Source organism: Monodon monoceros, unplaced genomic scaffold (genome assembly GCF_005190385.1).
Source record: "Monodon monoceros isolate NGI ecotype Baffin Bay Population unplaced genomic scaffold, NGI_Narwhal_1 Super_Scaffold_22, whole genome shotgun sequence".
NCBI classification, from domain to species: Eukaryota; Metazoa; Chordata; class Mammalia; order Artiodactyla; family Monodontidae; genus Monodon; species Monodon monoceros.
In genome coordinates, this window is record NW_021703779.1 from 10,622,704 (window position 1) to 10,636,800 (window position 14,097).

Genomic DNA, 14,097 nt, shown 5'->3' on the forward strand with positions numbered 1-14,097 from the left:
TCTCATGTTATCTTAGGACAAGAAAGTAAACATAATAAAGGTCATATGAAGCATTTTTTTAATTATTCAAGTACCAGTGAGTTAAGTCAGCACAGCCCTGACCCAGTTGAAACTGCAAAAGAGAATCCCATTTTTTGTAAACGTTAACATTGTTTCTTAAATAAAAATTAAATTATATATATATAATGCCATATAACAAACAGGCACTAGACTGTAAGGTGGTCAGATCTGGATCATTTCTCACAAGCCGTGTGACTTGGACAACTGAGCTTTTTTAGGCCTCAGCTTGCTTCTTTTCAAAGTGGGGGAAATACTACCCATGATTGTCTTAGTGGGTTGCAAGGATCAGAGAAAAACATAAAATGCCGTGAAAACTGTAAAATATTATATATAGAATAAGATTAACTGTTGTTGCAGGTGTTCATGTAAACACAATTTCCCGTCATTGAGTCCCACCCTTCTTATTAAAAGCATGTTTACGTTTGGGATGGAGCAGTGCAGAAGGGACGACTATGACCCCGACGCAAGCCTGGAGTACAGCGAAGAGACCTACCAGCAGTTCGTGGACTTCTATGATGACATGCTCCCCAAGTTCAAGAACATGTGGAAAGTGGTCCAGTTCAAGGTGGGCACATGCAGTGCGCATGGAGGACGGGACTAGTTCACCCCCCTCTGAAGTACTGGATGGGATGGGAAAGCAAGGGTACAGGCTCTCTGCCTGGGTGGGGCCTGTACTGTGGTGTAGGGCCTGGTGCCATGTTGGAAGGAAATGTTAATTCCCTTTGTCTGCCTCTCCATCCACCTCATTGCAGTACAGTAGAGGTACTACTTGAAATTGTAAAGAGGTACTAGCATGACATTTCCTGGGTTCTGAGGTTTTGATGAGAAAAGATCTTTCATCCACTCAGTACCTTTATGGTCCCTCTCTTTTCCAGCCTGTGAATTCTCTGCATAAGGTCCTCTGCAGATAGCTGTCCAAGCATTTATTAAGGGGCTGCATATGATGGGGAATGGACCATCTTACTTGTAGTTGGTCTCAGCTACAACTGCATTGTAACACAGCTTGCTGATTGATGTATTATGTTGATAGTGCCAGCTTGCAACTTCTGCCCAAAGTATGCATTATTTCTTCTGGAACTACCAAAGAACATAAACCTTGACCTTTTTTTAGATCGTGTTTATAGATTGGATATTTTCAAACAAAACATAATGTTCCAAAAATCATGATTTGTGTTACTGAGTAAAGGAATGCAAATTACACATAACTTTAAAAAAATATTTTTAGGGCTTCCCTGGTGGCGCAGTGGTTGAGAGCCCACCTGCTGATGCAGGGGACATGGGTTCGTGCCCCAGTCTGGGAGGATCCTGCGTGCCATGGAGCGGCTAGGCCCGTGAGCCATAGCCACTGGGCCTGTGCGTCCGGAGCCTATGCCCCACAACGGGAGAGGCCACAACAGTGAGAGGCCCGCGTACCACAAAAAAAAAAATATATATATATATATGTATTTTTAAAGGTTAGGTCTTAAAGTCAGGTCTTTTGCTCTCAAGAACCAATAGTGGAATCCTGATAGAGAAGCCTCCTACCTTGTTTATGCTTTGATCAGATTCTGACCTTAATGATTTTGTTATGTTAAAGCAGAGGCTGTCATGTAATTTGAAAAAAGATGGAATTAAAGCTATGGATTTTTTTTTCTGATAGTTGGAATAACAGGTAAGTTGAAAGTAAAAAACACAGCAACTTCTAGTAAGGGACACTCTTGCCACAGTTCAAGACTAAATTTAATTTCTAAATTCAGAGCTATACTTTTGTTTACTGACTCTGAGTTTGTTTTTAATTTCTTCTAAAATTTTCTTTCCTCTTATCTTTTGCTACTGTTGTATATATCATCCTGACTACTCACTAATTCTCAGTACAGTTTGCCCTCTATATCTGTACGTTCCACATTTGCAGATTCTGCAACTGCAGATACAACCAGCGGTGGATTGAAGGTATTCCCCAGCCCCCACCCCCAAATCCAAAAAGTTCCAAAAAAGCAGAACTTGAATTTGCCACACACTGACAGCTACTTATATAGCATTTACATTGTATTAGGTATTATAAGTAATCCAGAGATGATTTAAAGTTTATGGGAGAATGTGCATAGGTTATGTGCAAATATTGTACCCTTTTATATAAGGGACTTGAGCATCCATGGATTTTGGTATCCAAGGAGTCCTGGAACCAATCCCCTAAGGAAACCAAGGAATGACTGTACAACTAATAAAAAGTGAAGTGGAAGTGCCTGTCAGACACAGCACAATATCGTTAGAAGCACAGGCCATGGAGTCAGTGTGGTTTGACTAACCCTGTGCTCCAGAACATGTCACTTTACCTTTTTATGAATTTTCCTCATATCAAAAGTGAATTATCACTGTATTCCTTCTTGAGATGTCTATATCATACTGCTTTCAAAACTTACGGCTCCTTAATGGAAATCTTGCTGTTCATGCATAACCACTATCTAAAATTTTCTTTTGCTTAAAATTCTGAGCTCTATGGTATATTTTTTCTTTCAGATGTATTAAAATATAATTGACATACAGCACTTTATAACTTTATGGTGTCCCACATAATGACTTGACCTATACATACTGCAAAATGATTATCACAGCAAGTTTAGTTACATTCATCACCTCATATAATTAATAAAAAAGTTTTTTCCCTTGTGAGGACTCTGAGGATTTACTCTCTTAACTTTCAGATATATTACACAATGGTGTTAACTATAATCACTGTACCTCCCAGTACTTATTTATCTTACAACTGGAAGTTTTTACCTTTTGACCACCTTCATCCAGTTTCCCCAACTCTGGTAACTATAAATCTGATCTCTTTTTCAATAAGTTCATTTTTGTTTTTGTATTTGTTTTTAAGATTCCACATGTAAGTGAGGTCACACTGTATTTGTCTTTCTCTGTCTGACTTATTTCACTTAACATAATGCCCTCAGCGTCTACCCATGTTGTCACAAATAGCAGGCTTTCTTCCTTTTTATGGCTGAATAATATTCCACTGTGTGTATATGTGTGTGTGTGTGTGTATATATATATATATCTCACTTTTTTTTAACCCACTCATCCATCAGTGGACATTTAGTTTGTTACCATGTCTTTGCTATTGTAAATACTGCTATAGTGAACATCAGGATGCCTATATATTTTTGAGTAAATGTTCTCAATATCTTCAGATAAATACCCAGAAGTGGGTTTCCTACATCATATGGTAGATTTTTTTTTTTTCTGCGATACGCGGGCCTCTCACTGCTGTGGCTTCTCCCGCTGCGGAGCATAGCCTCTGGATGCGCAGGCTCAGTGGCCATGGCTCACGGGCCCAGCCGCTCCGCGGCATGTGGGATCTTCCCGGACCAGGGCACAAACCCGTGTCTCCTGCATCAGCGGGCAGACTCTCAACCACTGCGCCACCAGGGAAGCCCGGTAGATTTATTTTTAATTTTTTGAAGAACCGCCATACTGTTCTCCATAGTGGCTGTACCAACTTACATTCCCACCAGCAGTGTAGGAGGGTTCCCTTTTCTCCACACCCTCTCCAGCATTTATTGTTTGTAGATTTTTTGAAAATAATAGTTGCCATTTTTTTCATTGTTTTCTAACTATTTTGTAGACTCATTGTTTCTTGTTTCTTATCCTGCTGTCTTCTTTTACCTCCTTTTGCAATTTGACGTTGGGACTTCCCTGGCAGTCTGGTGGTAAAGAATCCACCTTCCAATGCAGAGGATGTGGGTTCGATCCCTGGTTGGTGAAGTAAGATCCCACATGGTTCAGGGCAACTAAGCCAATGTGCCTCAACTAGAGAGCCCGGGTGCCGCAAACTACAGAGCCCAGGCGCTCTGGAGCCCACACACTGCACCTAGAGAGAAGCCCACGTGCCTCAACAAAGATCCTGCATGCCACAACAAAGACCTGACGCAGCCAAAAATAAAAATAAATAAATAAAATATTTTTTAATGTATTAAAAAAAAAAAGATGGCACATCCCCACATTGGGCTCATGTTCCTGACCCATCAAATGCAAAAATGCCAAGGACTTGAGTCTGAGGGAGGGAAGAAGACAAATAAAATATTTTTTAAAAAATGATTTGATGTCATCTGTATCAGTGTACTTTGACTTATTTATCATGTTCCTTTGTGTAACTACTACAGGTTTTTTACTTGTTACCTTGAGTCTTACATTCCTAAATTTTACCCTTTTACATTTCCTCCCCTCACACTTTAGGTTATAATGCAGTTTACATGTTTTTAATATAGTGTATCCAGTGGCAATTTATTATAATTATGGTTATCTTTAATTTTTTTTATGTAGTCAAATGTATCGATGTTTTATTGATTTTGGCTCTTGTTAGACTCTTCCTATACAGGAGGAGTGTATATCAATATATGTTTTCCTTAGTCTTTATCCTTGTGTGATTTTCTTTCTCTCTCTTTTTTTTTTTTTTTCTGGCCGTACCACGGATCTTAGTTCCCTGAACAGGAATTGAACCTGTGTCCTCTGCAGTGGAAGCACATAGTCCTAACCACTGGACCATCAGGGAATTCCCCTGGTTATCTTTAATATGATTAAACTTTTAAACTAGAGTTGTAAGTGAATTATACAGCACTGGTTGTGTATTAGAGATGGTAATGACTTTGAAAATTTAGCATTGCCAGTGAAACATATTTTTATGATGTAATTCTTATCCTTTTACTTCCATTTGAAGAACTTTCTTTAGCATTTCTTGTAAGGCAAGTCTAGTGGTGATGAACTCCCTTAGATTTTCTTTGTTCAGGGAAGTGTTTATATTTGCTTCATTTTTGAAGGACAGCTTTGCTAGGTATGGTATTCTTGGTTGACTTTTTTTCTTTCCAGTATTATGAATATATCATTCCATTCTCTCCTGGCCTGAAAGGTTTCTGTTGAGAAATCCACCTATATTCTTATGCAGGGGGGTAAGGAGGATTTCTTCCCCTTGTATGTGACTTGTCACTTTACTCTTGCTTTCAATTTTTTTTTTTGTCTTTTACTTTAGACAGGGTAATTTACAATGTCTTGGTTTAGCCATTTTGGGCCTTTCATGCCTCATGGATCTGTCATTTCTCTTTCCAGCCTTGAGAAGTTTCCAGTCATTATTGCTTTAAATGTACTTTTTTGTTCCTTTCTCTTTCTCCTTCCTTCTGGGATTCTCATAATGCAAATATTGTTTCCATTGGTGGTATCCCATAAGTCCTGTAGGCTTTCTGCACTCTATTTTATTTTTTCTTTTTGCTCCTCTGATTGTATAATTTCAAATGTCCTGTCTTCTTAATTGATTCTTAGGTCAAGTCTGCTATTGAGGTTCTCTTCAGTTTAGTCACTGTATCCTTTACCTCTAGGATTTTTATTTTTCCTGATTTTATTTTTATCTTTTCTTACTTGAACTTTTTGTTTTCTTTATGCATTGTTTTCCTAATTTCCTTTAAGTTGTTTGCCTGTGTGTTCTTGTAACTTACTAAACTTCTTTAAGAGGATTGTTTTGAATTCGTTTACCAGTTTATAATTCTCCATTTCTTTCTGTTCACTTATTAGAGCTTTATTAGTTTCCACTGATGGTGCCATGTTACCCTGATTTTTCATGGTCCTTGATTTCTTAACATTGATACATTTAAGGAAGCAGTCTTTTCACCAGAAGTCTCTTCTCCAAGCCTAACTTAGAGTCCTGGAAGTGTGAGTTGATAGAGTCCTTTGGCAGGTGGGGCTTCTTGTCAGGGTCTATTTTTGCACTGGGCCACTGCCTAAGCTCTGAGATGGTGGGGGAGGAGGCAGAGCTGGCTGATAACAGTTGGAGAGGATTGCTGGCTTGGTTCCCTGTACAAGGAAGACTATGGTTGCCTGGGTTCTCTGGTTCAGTTTCCTAGATCAGGCATCCCCAACCTCCAGGCTGTGGACCGGTACCCATCTGTGGCCTGTTAGGAACCAGGCCACACAGCAGGAGGTGAGTGGCGGGCGAGCAAGTGAAGCTTCATCTGCCTCTCCTCATCACTTGCATTTCCACTTGAACCATTCCCCTCTGCCCCTTCCCACCCCACCCCCAGTCCGTGGAAAATTTATCTTCCATGAAACAGGCCCCGGTGCCAAAAATGTTGGGGACTGCTGTCCTAGATGGTTAGTTCTGGGTACTATAGTCAGCAGTAGGTAGGGATATAAATTTTCTTTGCCCTCACAGGGCAGGAAAAGAAGTCCCAAGGTCAGTTAAGCATGTTGTTTGGGGACTCAAATCAATCAGGCAAGACTATGCACTGAATTCTTGGTCAGATAGGATCATTGGCTTTACTCTGCAGACAGGGAAAAGTATGGGCTATGCTCTTCTCAAGTGTTACTGTAACATTGGCTGTACTGTGGGCTATACAGTTTCCCATGTGCTCCAGTTATGTTTCTTGATAGGTGGACTGAAAGCTGTACTCATCAGTTGGTGGAGCTATGAGTTAGTTTTCTTCCCCACACTGGATCAAAGGCCAGCAAGGTTTCTGTCTGGGGATCAAATTTAGCAGAACTATGCACCAAGTTCCCTGGGCTCTCTGTATGAGCTCTTTACAGGCATACGTTTTACTTCAGTTCACAGATATCTGAGGTTTTTGTACAAATTGAAGGTGTATAGCAACTCATGTTGAGCAAATCTATTGACACCATTTTTTTCAACTGCATTTGCTTATGTCTCTGTCACATTTTTGTAATTGCAATATTTCAAACTTTTTCACTTTATTATATTTGTTATCGTATCTCTGATTAGTGATCTTTGATGTTACTATTGCAAAAAGATTATGACTCGGTGAAGGCTCAGATGATGGTTAGCATTTTTTAGCAATAAAGCATTTTAATGTATGTACATTTTTTTTTAGACATAATGCTTTTGCACTCTTGTTAAACTTCATTATTATATGCTCTGAGAAACCAAAAAATTTGTGTAACTCATTTTATTGCAGTGTTCAATTTACTGCAGTGGTCTGGAATCAAACCCAAAATATCTCTGAGATATGTCCATAATGTTAATTGCAAAGCTTGTGCTAATCAGACTGGCAATTATAAATGGAAAGCAGTTAGTAAATTTTTAGTATGAAAGCTTTTTAAACATTTATTATGGAAATTTTTAAAAATGTCCTTGGTGTAACTGGGCTAAATCATCTCTAAGGTCCCTTGTACTGTCTTCTGAGGCCTTTTACTCTTCCTGTAAGGGTAGTATTATAAATCACATATAGTGTAATTCAATACTGATACTGTCCCCCTCCCTTTTGGGGAGTGGGATGCTCTAATAAACATATTCTAATAAATTGGTAAACTTAAAAAATTATTTTGGGAAAAAAAAATCTGAACTTTACTATGAATGTTTGCAGGTTTTTCTACCATTATATAAATATATATGTATATGCATTTGTGTCTGTATATATCCATATGTATGTATTTGTGTATATATGTTTGCCTCTGGAATTCAAAGATATACCCATTCTCAAGATGGTGTTCATTTATGTGAGCAAGATGGAAGAATAGAGTGAAATGGCTTCAGCATTTCAAGAAAGTACAACTTTAACATTCTACTTATTTTTTTACAATCTTAGTCAAAAATGGAAATTAAAGTGGCCTGTATATGACTGATTTATATTTATTGTGGTTTTATGCATATGGAAACATTTTATATTTATTGAAGAATGAATCTGATCAACAGAGATAACATAATTGGGGCCTGCAGTCCTGCTGCATGATGAAGTATGCCTTTAATAAAAGTGAGAGTAAGGTATCTCACTTTCAAAATCTTTTTTTGGTAACTACATGGGGTAATACTAGCCTAGACAAAGTGTATTCGATAACTGAATTTTTTTTTCCTTAAGTTTTTTTATGATAGAATACTTCATTGTTCTTTAGGTCAGCTGCAACTTGGAACCTCATCTGAGGGGCAATGTGTATGTTCAATATCAATCATAAGTATTCTGAACATAAATATGTCCATGTTTTGTAGCACATCTGTTTTGTTTATGTTGACTTCGGGATTATTCCACTGATATATATCTTTTATATGCATGATATTTTTAACAATGTAAACATCAAGAGCTGATACAGAAAATGTATTCTTTGTGTATTTATATGGTTTTGAACAAGTTTCAATAGTTATATTATTATGTATATAATTTAGTAATTAAGATACAAAACTTGAAAACAAGGAAAACCAGAATAGAAAATTTAGAAGTATAAATTGAAAGTGTCAGAAACTGAAGCCAATATAAATCATAGGTATATTTTACCAGCTAAGAAAACAGTTAATGTATCATTATTTTGTCTTGATATTTGCCTCATTACATAGCTGATTGGTTAAATTAACCATTGTAGAGCAACAACAATCCTAGCTGAAAAAGAACAAGCTCTAACAGTGGAAATACTTTGCATTTTTAATAGTCAACTCTTTTAAATTAAGAAACCGGTTTGCATCCATCAAAACCTTTTGGAGGGTTAATAAAAAGATTCCTAGTGTATGTTGAGTTTTAGGAGCTTGAATAATCGCATAAGGGCTCCCTCAGTAGTGACTTTGCAGTCCTATAGTAAATTAACAAAAGGGTTGATTAATAAATAATAGGGTTATATCTATATATTAGAACATTACTGTAAAATGCATCTGTTAATTTGTGGTATAAAGGGAAGAAGAATGTCAAGCAGCCCTTTCTCTGTTTAATGGACGATGGTATGCTGGACGACAGCTTCAGTGTGAATTCTGCCCAGTGACCCGATGGAAAATGGCAATTTGTGGTAGGTAAAATACCATGATGATTTTTTCCCCTTGATTGTTCCACTGCTATATAAAAAGACATTCATTCTTAGTAGAAAAAAAAAACCCGTTAAAGGGTTTTTTTTAAAAACTGAATCACAAGGAATAGCTCTCATCTTCCCACACATGAGCATTATATAAAGGACATCACATTTTAGATCTGTAATAGACCATGTGGGTCATGTTATGCCATGAGTAACTGAGTTCACAGTGTATTGGTAGCACTCAGGTTATCTAATCTTTGATTCTGAGTTCTGCGTGCTACTTTAATAAGCCACATTTTACTTAGCAGAGTTCTAGAGGTGTTTTCTATTCTTTGACTCCCCTCACTTGAGTGGTTTTTTTCTGTCCATCTTTTATCCTTAATGAATAGTCTATCATCTTGTTACGTCATCATGTAATATTTTCTGCCTTACATGAAATACTTGCTTTTGTATGTTAGAGGTTGATTATAGCTGTTTAGAATCTGTTAAGGGTGTTGTCAGACTAATTCATGAACACAGATCACCAAATCAGAAAATGAGTGAATCCTTTGCTGAGACTATCTAGCAGTTCCGTTGGCCTTGTTATTTTCAAATTTCTTTCTATCAGATGGGCTTAGCCAAATTGTCAAGTGCCTCAGATGAAAAAGGATGAAGCTATAAATGCGTTTGGGGAACACTTTTCTTCCCTGTTACTTTTGTTTGTTTGCTTTGTACTCACTTGCTTAAAATCTCTTATTTAAAAAAAAATGTAACATAAATTCTGAATCAAAATAGTGGTTTGGCATTCTGCTTTTAGCAGATGCTGCCATTTTAAAAGCATGTTAAAGTGGCATGGGCGGTAGCTTTTAGAAGTAAAACTAAAAGAACAATTTCAACATAAGCTTTAAGACTTGTAAGATGAAAGGGAGAAAATTGTTTTCTCTGTAAATGTAGGTCATTTTTGTCAGTTCCTGGGAATCCCATTTGATTTCAGTGACGTGCATCTGTTTATGACTTAGACTTCCCCAAAAGAAGAGGCTATTCTACTTTTTTTTTTTTTGTAGTAACAGTAGTTTTGATATACAATTCACTTAACAAAATTTATCCTTTTAAAGTACAGAATTCAGTGTTTTTTATTACAATCAGAACGGTGTGACCATCATCTCTAATTTTAGAACATTTTCGTCACCCTCCAAGAATCTGACACCCATTAGCAGCCACTCTGCATTCTCTACTCCCCCATCTCCTGATAATCAGTAATCTACTCTCCCTCTCCATAGATTTGCCTCTTCTGGACATTTCATATACATGGAATCATACAATATTGATCTTTTGTGTCTGGCTTCTTAGCATGTTTGCAAGATACATCCATATTATAGCATGTATCAGAACTTCACCCTTTTTATAATCTAAATTATATTGCTTTCTATGGTATACTACATTTTATTAATTTATTCATTAGTTGATGGACTCCTAGGTTGTTTCCACCTTTTGGATGTTACGTATAATGCAACTAAGATGTACAGATTTCTATGTGAGTATGTTTCATTTCTTTTGGGTACATGCCCTAGTAGCATAGTTGCAAGATCATATGGTAATTCTGTTTAATGTTTTGAAAAACTGCCAAACCATTTTCTAAAGCAGCTGAATTATTTTATAATTCCACCAGCAATGTATGAGTACCAGCTTCTCTATATGCCTGCAATACAGTTAATTTTCTTTTAATTTTACCTATCCTACCAGCTATGACATGGTTATCTCACTGTGGTTTTGATTTGCATTTTCCTAATGGCCAGTTATGTTGAACATCTTTTTATGAAGTTGCTGGTCATTTTTATAATCTTCTGGAGAAATCTCAAATGAACTCCTTTGCCTGTTTCTTAATTGGGTTCTTTCCTTTTTACTATTGAGTTGTAAGTGCTTTTTAGATAATGTAAATAGAAGTCCCTTATCACAGATGCTTTGCAAATTATCTTATAATGTATGTTTTTACACTTTTTTGATGGTGTACTTTGAAGCAGTTTTTAATTTTGATGAAATTGAATACATTTATTTTTTTTTAACATCTTTATTGGGGTATAATTGCTTTACAATGGTGTGTTAGTTTCTGCCCCATAAGAAATTGAATCAGTTATACATATATATATGTTCCCATATCTCTTCCCTCTTGCGTCTCCCTCCCTCCCACCTTCCCTATCCCACCCCTCCAGGCTGCCACAAAGCACCGAGCCAATATCCCTGTGCCATGCGGCTGCTGCCCACTAGCTATCTACCTTACGTTTGTTAGTGTGTATATGTCCATGCCTCTCTCTTGCCCTGTCACAGCTCACCCTTCCCCCTCCCCATATCCTCAAGTCCGTTCTCCAGTAGGTCTGTGTCTTTATTCCTGTCTTACCCCTAGGTTCTTCATGACATTTTTTTTTCTTAAATTCCATATATATGTGTTAGCATACGGTATTTGTCTGTGTCTTTATTCCTGTCTTACCCCTAGGTTCTTCATGACATTTTTTTTTCTTAAATTCCATATATATGTGTTAGCATACAGTATTTGTCTTTTTCTTTCTGACTTACTTCACTCTGTATGACAGACTCTAGGTCTATCCACCTCATTACAAATAGCTCAATTTCGTTTCTTTTTATGGCTGAGTAATATTCCATTGCATATATGTGCCACATCTTCTTTATCCATTCATCCGATGATGGGCACTTAGGTTGTTTCCATCTCCGGGCTATTGTAAATAGAGCTGCAATGAACATTGTGGTACATGACTCTTTTTGAATTTTGGTTTTCTCAGGGTATATGCCCAGTAGTGGGATTGCTGGGTCATATGGTAATTCTATTTGTAGTTTTTTAAGGAACCTCCATACTGTTCTCCATAGTGGCTGAACCAATTCACATTCCCACCAGCAGTGCAAGAATGTTCCCTTTTCTCCACACCCTCTCCAACATTTATTGTTTCTAGATTTTTTGATGATGGCCATTCTGACTGGTGTGAGATGATATCTCATTGTAGTTTTGATTTGCATTTCTCTAATGATTAATGATGTTGAGCATTCTTTCATGTGTTTGTTGGCAGTCTGTATATCTTCTTTGGAGAAATGTCTACTTAGGTCTTCTGCCCATTTTTGGATTGGGTTGTTTGTTTTTTTGTTATTGAGCTGCATGAGCTGCTTGTAAATTTTGGAGATGAATCCTTTGTCAGTTGCTTCATTTGCAAATATTTTCTCCCATTCTGAGGGTTGTCTTTTGGTCTTGTTTATGGTTTCCTTTGCTGAGGAAAAGCTTTGAAGTTTCATTAGGTCCCATTTGTTTATTTTTATTTCCATTACTCTAGGAGGTGGGTCGAAAAAGATCTTGCTGTGGTTTATGGCAAAGAGTGTTTTTCCTATGTTTTCCACTAAGAAGTTTATAGTCTCTGGTTTTAAATTTAAGTCTTTAATCCATTTGGAGTTTATTTTTGTGTATGGTGTTTGTTAGTGTTCTGATTTCATTCTTTTACACGTAGCTGTCAAGTTTTCCCAGCACCACTTCTTTTTTTTTTAAATAGCATTATAGAAGCCCTGTGATTTTTTTTTAATTATTATTATTATTATTTAGTTTTGGCTTCATTGGGTCTTCGATGGGTCTTCATTGCTGCACACAGGTTTTTCTCTGGTTGCGGCGAGTGGGGGCTACTCTTCGTTGCAGCGCACGGACTTCTCATTGCGGTGGCTTCTCTTACTGCAGAGCATGGGTTCTAGGTGCACTGGCTTCAGTAGTTGTGGCTCACGGGCTCTAGAGCACAGGCTCAGTAATGAGGCACAGAGACTTAGTTGCTCCAAGGCATGTGGGATCTTCCTGGATGAGGGCTTGAACCCGTGTCCCCTGCATTGGCAGGCAGATTCTTAAGCACTCTGCCACCAGGGAATCCCCCCAAGCACCACTTACTGAAGAGGCTGTCTTTTCTTCATTGTATGTTCTTGCCTCCTTTGTCGTAAATTTGGTGCTCATATGTGTGTGGGTTTACCTCTGGGCTTTCTGTCCTGTACCATTGATCTATATCTCTTTTTTTCTGCCAGTACCATACTGTCTTGATACTGTAGCTTTGTGGTATAGTTTGAAGTCAGGGAGCCTGATTCCTCCAACTCTTTTTCTCTTAAGATTACTTTTGCTGATCAGGGCCTTTAGTGTTTACATACAAATGGTAAAATTTTTTGGTCTAATTCGTGTCCCCTGCATTGGCAGGTGGATTCTTAACCACTGTGCCACCAGGGGAGCCCCACTCTCATCTTCTGAGATGGCCCACACTCTGTCTGTAGAGTGTGTTTCTCTCTAAATAAATCCACTTCTTACCTATTACTTTGTCTCTCACTGAATTCATTCTGCAATGAGACATCAAGAACCTGAACTTCATTAAGTCCTGAAAGCAGGCGTATGATCTCAGTTGGAAGACTGTGGGTTTTGGCCAGGTTTGAGACCAAACCGCGTGGGTTCAAGTCCCAATCAGGGTTTTGGCTGGGTTCGATTCTCGTCATGTGAGTTCAAGTCCCAATCTGAGGGGCATGGTTTCAGAAGTGCTTCCCGGGCTTCCCTGGTGGCACAGTGGTTGAGGGTCCACCTGCCGATGCAGGGGACATAGGTTCGTGCCCCGGTCCGGGAGGATCACGCATGCTGCGGAGCAGCTGGGCCCGTGAGCCATGGCCGCTGAGCCTGCGCATCTGGAGCCTGTGCTCCGCAATGGGAGGGGCCACAGCAGTGAGAGGCCCGCGTACTGCAAAAAAAAAAAAAAAAAAAAGAAGTGCTTCCCGTTTTAGCTCAAGCTGTTAGTACCAGATGTCTGTGCACTCAAACCAAAGTACACAAACCAAACTAAACTGTACCAGCCAGAAGTCACACTCAAAGTAAAACAGATGGCAAAGAGATATGCCCAGAAATCAAAAGCCAAAGGGCAAAAAATGCCCCGAACATGACTTCCCAGTCCCACTAGACCTATGACCTTTGTCCAAAGAGATGTCTCACAAATTTAATTTCCGTTCACAGGGACAACTCCCCAAATTGGAAGCAAAATTCCCCATATTGGAACTAAAGTTCCCCAAATGGACAAGGTCCAAAAGTCCACAGTGGGACCCTGATCAAGCTGTCCTGGTGAAAAAGTGACTTAAGCATTTAATTTACACAGGAAATCCCATCTCAGAAAGGGGGATTGGACACTGGCATATACAAGAAGCTGTATTTTAGGGTGAGGTCTCCTAGTTGGCATTCTAGAGGTTGTAAGAATGAACGGTTTTGTACTTCTCCAGAAACTCCTATGACTGGGATAGACTGAGATGTTT

At 38.3% G+C, this 14,097-nt stretch overlaps 1 non-coding gene across 1 annotated transcript; it reads right to left on the bottom strand.

Moving 5' to 3' along the window:
* Positions 1-4,515: 4,515 nt before the first annotated feature.
* Positions 4,516-4,588, bottom strand: TRNAG-UCC. Its single transcript has one exon. It is a non-coding gene; the product is annotated as a tRNA-Gly (tRNA).
* Between the last annotated feature and the right edge of the window lie 9,509 nt (positions 4,589-14,097).